This window comes from Neolamprologus brichardi, chromosome 18, assembly GCF_056152115.1.
Source record: "Neolamprologus brichardi isolate AB-2024 chromosome 18, ASM5615211v1, whole genome shotgun sequence".
NCBI classification, from domain to species: Eukaryota; Metazoa; Chordata; class Actinopteri; order Cichliformes; family Cichlidae; genus Neolamprologus; species Neolamprologus brichardi.
In genome coordinates, this window is record NC_142121.1 from 4,918,047 (window position 1) to 4,930,050 (window position 12,004).

At 40.8% G+C, this 12,004-nt stretch overlaps 1 non-coding gene and 1 pseudogene across 1 annotated transcript; both read right to left on the reverse strand.

Annotated features, from left to right (window-relative positions):
• Positions 1–8,749: 8,749 nt before the first annotated feature.
• LOC148097333 (U1 spliceosomal RNA) lies at positions 8,750–8,913 on the reverse strand. The gene has a single exon (XR_015716902.1). It is a non-coding gene; the product is annotated as a U1 spliceosomal RNA (small nuclear RNA).
• Positions 8,914–9,088: 175 nt separating this feature from the next.
• LOC148097334 (U1 spliceosomal RNA) lies at positions 9,089–9,224 on the reverse strand (annotated as a pseudogene).
• Positions 9,225–12,004: the final 2,780 nt, after the last annotated feature.

Consider the following 12,004-nt stretch of genomic DNA (forward strand, 5'->3'; position numbering starts at 1 on the left):
AAACTATCTGTCATCCTACGCCCTTGTATCCCGCATGTTTGTTTCACTCCAATTAACTTAGGCACTACTGCCTGCAACCGGAAAAAAGGGCTTTAGCTAAAATCTTGATGTCTACACCTAACAATGTCAGGGGTCTCCAATTTCTTAAATCTCTTTTAGAGCCATTTTTCCACAACAAGGAAATCACCCCTATATTCATGGACACTGGCCACATGCCTTTATCCCACACTTCTTTATAGACCAAGCACAACGAAGGACTGAGTTGTTCCCAAAAGACCTGATAATATTCCTTATGCAAGCCATCCAAACCTGGTGTCTTGTTATCTTGCATACTTATCATAGCTCTTGTGATTTCCTCTAGCGTTATATCTTCATCTAACACATTTCTGTCATCTGAATCTAATCTTTGTGTTAACTTGGAGATAAAGGATTCGACAATTATGTCATCAATACTTTGCACTTTGTACAAATTGGCGTAAAAGGAGTGTGCTGCCTCTAGAATTTCTTGGGTGCTTTCCACTTCTTTCCCTTCCCCATTAATCAGGCAGTCCATAATGGGTTTAAATTTTTTAACAATTTACTAAAAAAATATCTCGTGCAATTTTCATTTTCTTCCATATGTTTAACCCTACTCCTTACTAATTGATATGGTTTCCGATAGAGACTCAGGCACAGGCCAGGGTATTCCTTTAAGTGAAGAACAGTGCGTTTATTCACAGTGAACACAATCACCAAGTGGCTATATACAACATGCAGGGGAAACGGGTCCGGGTCGCCAGGGTCCGTGGGAAACAGGGTTAGGGGAAAAGGTGCTCCACACTTTCTGTACAAAAGTTCCTCCTCAGTCACTCCTCTCAGAATCCGGTTCCAAAAACGATCTAAACACAAAAGGTCGGGTTAGCGGGATAATAACAAAGGGCTTTCAAGATACAGGTTGGCAGATACACAAGTTTGACTGACGCTGATAGCTCAACGATCCAGCAAAGACTAGTGCAGACTCGCCATCTTAAGTAGAGCAGTAATCAGCTGGGATCAGCAGCCGGTGCGGTGATGAGAGCAGGTGTGTGGGCCAGCAGCGGGAGCCCGCAATGAGCATTGCCGCAGCGAGAGAGAGAGCGAGAGAGAGAGAGCAAACAAACCATAAACATATTGCCCAATAGAGGGTCGACCAGCGGGGCACAGGGACCATGACAGTAATACTCCTTTGCTTTTCTCATTTAACACTACCATCATTTCCTTTTTCAGGTTCATAATCTCCTCACTTATATCAAAACCTAGATTAAGGAGGTTGTAATACCTTTGTAATTTTGCCTGCTTTCTTAATAGCCTTTGTCTCCTCCTCTTTGCCCGCTTTCTTCCTTCTAAACTGAAAAATACTTGAGTCCTAGTCTTTATACTCTCCCACCACTCACCTACCGAATCGTATAGCGGTTGTAAAGAGGCCCATTGTTGTAATTTGAGTTTACATCTTCCCACCACCTTCCCTTCCTTTAATAAATTCAGGTTTAATTTCCATGGCCCCGGACACGGTTGAAAGGGGATTTGAATCAACGTGTAGATTTGAATCAAATCTACACGTTACATTATGGTGATCGGAAAAGGCTACTGGTTCCACCTTACATGACAGAGGCGTTAAGCCTTTGCTGGCAAACAAAAAATCAATCCGTGAAGCAGTCTTCTTGTTGGACCAGGTGTGTCCTGGGTCTGTAGGGTTAAGAGATCTAAACACATCTTTCAGATTACCATCATTGATCAAAATTTCTAATGCACAAGTACTTGAGTCTTTCTTAACTCTTGAACTCGCCCCCTGCCTTGCATTTGTTTCTGGTGTACAGTTAAAATCCCCGCCCATTATTATCTGTCGTCTATTACAAAGAAAGGGTTGTAATGTTTGAAATAATGCAGTCCGTTCTTTTGTATCTGTATGCCCATAAACATTAATAATCCTAAATTTACTCCCGTTTTTCTCTACGTCAATAAGTAAAGTGCTCCCATCCACCACAACTTCCACATTTTCTATGTTGATGGTTTTATTATTAAACAAAAACCCCACACCAGACATTCGATTTTGGTTATCCCCTGACCAAAAGGATTGTCCATATGTCCATCGTTTTACGAACTTCGCGTAATTGTCCATAAAGGTTAGGGCACATTCTTGGAGAAGACTCTGTTGAGGTATTTATCTGTCATTTGTGTGAGATCGGCGCTGCACAAAGGCCTGCTTGTAGCGACAATTTGGAGGGGGTAGTTGCGTTATCTTCGATGTCACAAGGAGGTAACGAAAAACCTTCCTCTTCTAGGGTGATATTGTGTTTTGAGTGAACCGTTGAAAGATCAGGGAACATGAGGTCAAGCAGGTCTCTGCACTCTTTGGATGTTGATGGCCGAGTAAGGATTTGAGTGCCTGAGAGAGATGCCATCTCCTCATGAATCGCCTCCTGTATCTTGATTTCCAATTCTAATTGAGACACATGCACGTCAGGATTAGTCGTAGGCACTATTTGTGTCTTTAATCGTTGTTCACTGCCATCCATTAATCCTGTGGTCTCCCCTGTCACCACCGTCGCTGAATCCTCGTGTGTAGTTACTTGGGAGGGCTGGTCATCTACTCGTTCCCCACCCCAGCTGTGGGTCGTTACTTGCATCTTCATCAGCTTGCAGACCTCCTCCTGTTAGCATTGGTATCTCCTCTAAATGCTGCAGCTGTGGTCTTTTCACTCTGTTTGCATAGGATTGGGGACATGCCCTAAAAGTATGTCCTTCTCCCCCGCAAAGATTACATTTCCTTGCAATGTGCTCGTCACTGTTACAGTTTTTACAAACCACATTGTCGCACTCTGCGGCTAGATGGTTGTTGCCGCCACATTTACAGCATGTCTTGGGTTGCCCGGGGTAGAAAACAAATCCTCTGATTGCCCCTAATTGGATAATTGGGGGCAGGTGAGTCAAATCACCAGAGTTCTCATCTCTATGCATGTGAACATAGAAACGATATGCTCCGGTTCTGATTCCATCTTCGTCTTTTAAGTCCAAACCTCTCGTCACCACACATTTAAAGGACAACCAGATCTTAATATCTTCCACTCTCACATATTCCGAATGCATAATCACTGTCACAGCTTTGGGTTCTCTGCCTGATAAAAGTGTCATCTTAATATTCTCCAGCTGAGGTCTTGATTGTTTAAGTCTATTAAACTTGTCAATACATGATTCAAAAAGTGTATTGGTGGTAAAAATCACCTCATAACTTTTCTTTCCAGGCAAGCCGAAAATATAGTCGATCTGCGTTGGAGAACATCCCAATTCCTTCTGGATGACAATCCTGCTGAATTGTAGTCGGTCCATTTCGCAATTGCCTTGCATCTCGAAACACACAGAACCTGTCATGTTAGCAGTCTTTGTCGCCATTGGTGGGTCTGGGTGAACCAATTTCAATTTTCAATTTTCAAAGAGTTTTATTGTTCAAAACCAAAATTACATCAATTCATTCATAAAAAATAAACAAAGATACATCGGAAATCAAAACCCAAATGGGGAAACCCACAAAGGGAAAAACAAAAACAAAAGGGGTCAAAACAATAACTATTACTCTCACATTATTTTACATACAAATGTTCAAATACTTTCTTGGTACTTTCCACATCTTTCTTTTGTTCTCTTCACTTTCCCCTAAGGAGATTCTTATAATATAATCCTTCAACAAACTAATCGTGCTGTTGATTACAACTCTTTCCGATATTTCATACTTTTTAAATACACAGATGTTTCTTGCTCTCCACAAAGCATCTTTTACACAATTCACCATTATCCACCAACATGTTTCCCCTTTCTCCAAAGTTGTTTTCAAAAAACCATACATTATAATTTCATATGTCAACTCTTCTTTACTTAGATCTTTCAACCATTGTCTTAATAGGCCCCACACTTTTTTTGCAAAGAAACATTCCCAAAATATATGTTTAATTGTCTCGTCTTCTCCACACCGCTTTCTTGGGCACTGTGCACTCCTCGTGCACTCCCTCTTTTTCAAAAAAGCCCTTGTCGGCAGACATTCTTGGGCAGCTTGCCACGCTAAGTCCTTATGAGAGTTTAGCAGAAATTTATTATTTACATTACCCCAAGCCATTTTTGTGTGGATTTCACGTAATTGTCCTATCGGTGACATACTAACTGTTGGGAACAATATATCCTCTATAGTTGCACGTGTTATCTCCTGGGATGTAATCTTAGTCGGAAACCGTTTTAACAAACGAATCGCTACTTTGTAAATTACAGGATATTGTTCAGAGAAGGGCACGTTAAGGGGGGGGCGCACACCCCACGCCTGTAACACTTTCCAACCCACCCAAAACCTTGTAAAATATGGCCAAATCTTATCTTTAGGGTCACTAAAACATGCCTTAAAAATTGGGGTGATAAACATGGCATTGCACTTGGACTCTATTTCTGGTACTGCTCTCCCCCCTTTCCCTACTGGCTTGTACATAATTTCTCTCTTTGCCCTCTCATGTTGACCTCCCCAAAGGAAATAAAACATGGCCTTCCTCAATGATATTAATATTTCGTAAGGGATTGGCAACGTCGTTGCCAAAAATGCTATAGAGGCCATTACTTCAGCTTTTAGCACCAGAACCTTACCTATAAAGGAGAGTTCCCTATCTTTCCAGTTCAACAGTTTCCCTTGTATTTTTTGTAATTTTGAATTCCAATTCTTAATTTGCATATTTTCTCCTATTTCCACCCCTAAAATTTTCAACGTTTCCGATTTTTCTTGCAATCCTCTTTTTTCTTTAATCTCCCGCCACTTAAAATAAATCACCTCACTCTTCTCTTTATTAATTTTCATCCCTGAAGCTGCTGAAAAAGCTTCACAAACTGCCAAACTTACTTCAATCGACTTATTGTCCGTAAGCAGCAGAGTTATATCATCCATATACATGGAAAATTTAATTTCCAACCCTCCGCTACCCGGTGGGGTCAACCCTTTAATTAGCTCATTAGTTCTTAATGCACACGCTAATGGCTCCATCACTAATATAAATAAGGTGGGAGATAACGGGCATCCCTGCCTTACTCCAGCTTTCACTGCAACTGTAGTAGTCTGTACACCATTCACATTCACAACACTACTACAACCAGAATACAACACCCGAATCCATCTCCGAAAAACTTCTCCAAATCCTAATTTATCTAGGACTTTCATCAGAAAGGCATGGCTGACGTTGTCAAAGGCTTTTTCTAAATCCAAGCTTAACCCACAAAGGGGGATATTCCGCTCATGGCTGTAAAGGTAGCTATCCCTTATAATCGCTAAACTATCCGTCATCTTACGTCCTTGTATCCCACATGTTTGTTCCACTCCAACTAACTTAGGTACCACTGTCTGTAAACGAAAAAAAAGGGCTTTTGCTAAAATCTTGATATCTACCCCCAACAATGTCAGGGGTCTCCAATTTCTCAAATCTTTTTTAGAACCCTTTTTCCATAACAGGGAAATCACTCCTGTATTCATGGACGTTGACCATACACCTTTATCCCACGCTTCTTTATAAACCTTGCACAACAAAGAGCTAAGTTGTTCCCAAAAGGCCTGATAGTATTCCTTAGGTAAGCCATCCATACCTGGTGACTTGTTATCTTGCATACTTTCCATAGCTCTTGCGATTTCCTCTTGTGTTATAACTTCATCTAAATTTATACTATCTTCTGGATCCAATTTTTGTGTTAACTTAGAGAGAAAGGATTCTACAATCGCCTCATCAATATTTTGTTCTTTGTACAAGTTGGTATAAAAAGAATGTACTACCTTTAAAATTTCTTGGGTACTTTTCACTTCTTTCCCTTCTTCATTAATCAGGCTGACAATAGCAGGTTTAGATTTATACAATTTTTTAAAAAAATATCTCGTACATTTTTCATTTTCTTCCACATGTTTTACCCTACTCCGTATTAATACTCCCTTGCTTTTCTCATTTAAAACTACCATCATTTCTTTTTTCAGATTCATAATCTCTTCACTAACATCAAAGCCCAAATTCAGGAGGTTGTAAAACCTTTGTAATTTTGCTTGCTTTCTCAATAACCATTGTCTCCTCCTCTTTGCCCGCCTTTTCCCTTCAAGACTAAAAAATACTTGGGTCCTAATCTTTATACTCTCCCACCATTCCCCTACAGATTCATATAGTGGTTGTAGGGAGACCCATTGTTGTAATTTAAGTTTATACCTTCCCGTAACCTTCCCGTCCTTCAATAGATTCAGATTTAGTTTCCATGGCCCTGGGGCCGACTGAAAGGAAGATTGAATACTAAATCCACACATGACCTTATGGTGATCAGAAAAAGGTACTGGTTCCACTTTACATGACAGGGGTATTAAGCCTTCACTGGCAAACAAAAAATCAATCCGTGAAAAGGACTTATTATTAGACCAGGTATATCCTGGGTCTGACGGGTTAAGCAATCTAAACACGTCTTTCAAATTACCGTCTTTAATCAAATTATCTAATGCACAAGTACTTGAATCTTTCTTAACTGTTGAAGCCGCCCCCTGGATTCCACTTGTTTCTGGTGTACAATTAAAATCCCCACCCATTATTATCTGTCTTCTATTACAAAGAAAAGGTTGTAATATTTGAAATAATGCCGTCCGTTCTTTCAACTCTGTATGTCCATAGACATTAATAATCCTAAGCTTACTCCCATTTTTTTCTACATCTATACATAAAGCTCTTCCGTCCACCACTACCTCCACATTTTCTATGTTAATAGTTTTATTATTAATCAAAAGACCTACACCTGACATCCGGTTTTGGTTATCCCCTGACCAAAAGGATTGGCCATATGTCCATCGTTTTGCAAACTTTGTGTAATTGTCCATAAAGGGAAGGGCACATTCTTGAAGAAGGCAAATGTCCCCACCCGTTTCATGTAATACATTAAAGACAGATTGACACTTCACTGCATCATTCAACCCTCTTGTATTGATCGTCGATACATGAAAGGAGTTTATGTTATTACTAAATAGGGGGAATCTTTACACTCTGGCTTTTATTAATTAAGTCTCTTGCTATGGTTTTACCTTCTTCTTTTTCTTTTTCCGTGGGAGCCATACCGTAATCGGAGCACTCACATCATTACTTTCCTGCTGGCTTTCCTGAACAACTCCCTGGGTAGATATCTGTCTTTGTTCTTCAAGTACAGGTATTGACAAGGAGTCTATTTGGTCCTGAATTTCTGAATCCAAGTTCCCTGTAGACGACTCTGTTGAAGTGTTTATCTGTCGTTTTTGTGATGTCAGCGCTACAGTTACGTTTACTTGTGGTGACAATTCGGGAAGAATTGTTATGTTATCTTCAATGTCACAAGCTGGTAATGAAAACCCTCCCTCTTCTAGGGTGATAGTTTGGTTTGATTGCAACGCTGAAATCTCCGAAAACATGTAATCAAGCATGTCTCGGCACTCTTGGGATGTCGACGGCTGTGAAATGGTATGAATACCTGAGCGAACGGCCATCTCCTCCTGGGTCTCCTCCTGTGTCTTAGGCTCTGTTTCTATTTGAAATTCTTCCTTCTCCTCCGTCGTTAAGTCCTCATTGGTAATCACTTGGGAGGGGGGGGAGGGCACTTCAGCTTGTTCCCCACCCCAGCTGAAGGTCGTTTGATCCTCAACCTCTTCCTGCTGAAACTCATTGACTTGATTGTTAATCACATCTTCAACAGCTGGGAGACTTCCTCCAATTAAACTTGGTATCTCCTCTGATTGCTGTTGATAAGTTCTTTTCGCTTTATTTGCGTAAGATTGGGGGCATGCCCTAAAGGTATGTCCTTCACACCCGCAAAGATTACATTTCCGTGGGAAAGGACATTCAGTTGTAGTGTGCTCTTCACTGTTACAGTTTTTGCAGCGAAAATGTAGTTTTTGCAGACTACATTTTCACACTCTAAATGGTCATTACCGCCACATTTACGGCATGTTTTTGGTTGCCCTGGGTAGAAAACATATCCTCTGATTGCCCCCAATTGAACAATTGGGGGCAGATGGATCAAATCACCAGAGGTCTCATCTCTATGCAGGTGGACGTAAAAACGATATGCTCCAGTTCTAATTCCGTCTTCGTCTTTTAAGTCCAAGCCTCTCTTCACCATACATTTGAAAGACAACCAGGTCGTAATGTCTTCCACTCTCACATATTCAGAGTGCATAATTACTGTCACAGCTTTGGGCTCTCTACCAGATAACGGTGTCATTTTGATATTCTCGAGCTCAGGCCTAGTTTGTTTGAGTCTATTAAAGTTATTCAGACATGATTCGTAGAAAGTACTAGTGGCAAAAATCACCTCATATCTTTTCTTTCCCGGCAAGCCAAAGATATAGTCGATCTGCGTCGGTGAGAATCCCAACTCTTTCTGTATAACAATCCTGCTGAACTGTAGTCGGTCCATTTCGAAATTCCCTTGCATCTCAAAACGAACAGCGTTCCTCCTGGAAGCTATCATGTTAGCAGTCTTTGTCGCCATGGTGGGTCTGGGTGAACCACCTTCGTGATCATGGTATCTCCCCTGCCAGGTAAGTATGAGTTGCCAGCGTGGGAGACAGGGGTCCCCTTTCCACATGCAGCACTCTGGCTGATGGTGCCTAACACGCATAATGCCTGAATCCAAGGACGGTGAGCACGCCATCGCATTTTCTCCCAGTTCAAAGGGCGCACCGAGAGAAGAGCAGACACTCTTTGCTTTTGGACACAAGAGTGAGGGGAGAGCGCGAACGCAGTCCCACACTACCACAAATTATGCAGTTGAGATTCCCGCATTTGGGGAATTCACAGGGGTCAGCACAACCGCAGTGCAATGGTTGAGCCTCGCCCTGGGTGAACCACCTTCGTGATCATGGTATCTCCCCTGCCAGGTAAGTATGAGTTGCCAGCGTGGGAGACAGGGGTCCCCTTTCCACATGCAGCACTCTGGCTGATGGTGCCTAACACGCATAATGCCTGAATTCAAGGACGGTGAGCACGCCATCGCATTTTCTCCCAGTTCAAAGGGCGCACCGAGAGAAGAGCAGACACTCTTTGCTTTTGGACACAAGAGTGAGGGGAGAGCGCGAACGCAGTCCCCCACTACCACAAATTATGCAGTTGAGATTCCCGCATTTGGGGAATTCACAGGGGTCAGCACAACCGCAGTGCAATGGTTGAGCCTCGCCCTGGGTGAACCAATTCAAATTTCAATTTTCAAAGAGTTTTATTGTTCAAAACCAAAATTACATCAATTCATTCATAAAAAATAAACAAAGATACATCGGAAATCAAAACCCAAATGGGGAAACCCACAAAGGGAAAAACAAAAACAAAAGGGGTCAAAACAATAACTATTACTCTCACATTATTTTACATACAAATGTTCAAATACTTTCTTGGTACTTTCCACATCTTTCTTTTGTTCTCTTCACTTTCCCCTAAGGAGATTCTTATAATATAATCCTTCAACAAACTAATCGTGCTGTTGATTACAACTCTTTCCGATATTTCATACTTTTTAAATACACAGATGTTTCTTGCTCTCCACAAAGCATCTTTTACACAATTCACCATTATCCACCAACATGTTTCCCCTTTCTCCAAAGTTGTTTTCAAAAAACCATACATTATAATTTCATATGTCAACTCTTCTTTACTTAGATCTTTCAACCATTGTCTTAATAGGCCCCACACTTTTTTTGCAAAGAAACATTCCCAAAATATATGTTTAATTGTCTCGTCTTCTCCACACCGCTTTCTTGGGCACTGTGCACTCCTCGTGCACTCCCTCTTTTTCAAAAAAGCCCTTGTCGGCAGACATTCTTGGGCAGCTTGCCACGCTAAGTCCTTATGAGAGTTTAGCAGAAATTTATTATTTACATTACCCCAAGCCATTTTTGTGTGGATTTCACGTAATTGTCCTATCGGTGACATACTAACTGTTGGGAACAATATATCCTCTATAGTTGCACGTGTTATCTCCTGGGATGTAATCTTAGTCGGAAACCGTTTTAACAAACGAATCGCTACTTTGTAAATTACAGGATATTGTTCAGAGAAGGGCACGTTAAGGGGGGGGCGCACACCCCACGCCTGTAACACTTTCCAACCCACCCAAAACCTTGTAAAATATGGCCAAATCTTATCTTTAGGGTCACTAAAACATGCCTTAAAAATTGGGGTGATAAACATGGCATTGCACTTGGACTCTATTTCTGGTACTGCTCTCCCCCCTTTCCCTACTGGCTTGTACATAATTTCTCTCTTTGCCCTCTCATGTTGACCTCCCCAAAGGAAATAAAACATGGCCTTCCTCAATGATATTAATATTTCGTAAGGGATTGGCAACGTCGTTGCCAAAAATGCTATAGAGGCCATTACTTCAGCTTTTAGCACCAGAACCTTACCTATAAAGGAGAGTTCCCTATCTTTCCAGTTCAACAGTTTCCCTTGTATTTTTTGTAATTTTGAATTCCAATTCTTAATTTGCATATTTTCTCCTATTTCCACCCCTAAAATTTTCAACGTTTCCGATTTTTCTTGCAATCCTCTTTTTTCTTTAATCTCCCGCCACTTAAAATAAATCACCTCACTCTTCTCTTTATTAATTTTCATCCCTGAAGCTGCTGAAAAAGCTTCACAAACTGCCAAACTTACTTCAATCGACTTATTGTCCGTAAGCAGCAGAGTTATATCATCCATATACATGGAAAATTTAATTTCCAACCCTCCGCTACCCGGTGGGGTCAACCCTTTAATTAGCTCATTAGTTCTTAATGCACACGCTAATGGCTCCATCACTAATATAAATAAGGTGGGAGATAACGGGCATCCCTGCCTTACTCCAGCTTTCACTGCAACTGTAGTAGTCTGTACACCATTCACATTCACAACACTACTACAACCAGAATACAACACCCGAATCCATCTCCGAAAAACTTCTCCAAATCCTAATTTATCTAGGACTTTCATCAGAAAGGCATGGCTGACGTTGTCAAAGGCTTTTTCTAAATCCAAGCTTAACCCACAAAGGGGGATATTCCGCTCATGGCTGTAAAGGTAGCTATCCCTTATAATCGCTAAACTATCCGTCATCTTACGTCCATGTATCCCACATGTTTGTTCCACTCCAACTAACTTAGGTACCACTGTCTGTAAACGAAAAAAAAGGGCTTTTGCTAAAATCTTGATATCTACCCCCAACAATGTCAGGGGTCTCCAATTTCTCAAATCTTTTTTAGAACCCTTTTTCCATAACAGGGAAATCACTCCTGTATTCATGGACGTTGACCATACACCTTTATCCCACGCTTCTTTATAAACCTTGCACAACAAAGAGCTAAGTTGTTCCCAAAAGGCCTGATAGTATTCCTTAGGTAAGCCATCCATACCTGGTGACTTGTTATCTTGCATACTTTCCATAGCTCTTGCGATTTCCTCTTGTGTTATAACTTCATCTAAATTTATACTATCTTCTGGATCCAATTTTTGTGTTAACTTAGAGAGAAAGGATTCTACAATCGCCTCATCAATATTTTGTTCTTTGTACAAGTTGGTATAAAAAGAATGTACTACCTTTAAAATTTCTTGGGTACTTTTCACTTCTTTCCCTTCTTCATTAATCAGGCTGACAATAGCAGGTTTAGATTTATACAATTTTTTAAAAAAATATCTCGTACATTTTTCATTTTCTTCCACATGTTTTACCCTACTCCGTATTAATACTCCCTTGCTTTTCTCATTTAAAACTACCATCATTTCTTTTTTCAGATTCATAATCTCTTCACTAACATCAAAGCCCAAATTCAGGAGGTTGTAAAACCTTTGTAATTTTGCTTGCTTTCTCAATAACCATTGTCTCCTCCTCTTTGCCCGCCTTTTCCCTTCAAGACTAAAAAATACTTGGGTCCTAATCTTTATACTCTCCCACCATTCCCCTACAGATTCATATAGTGGTTGTAGGGAGACCCATTGTTGTAATTTAAGTT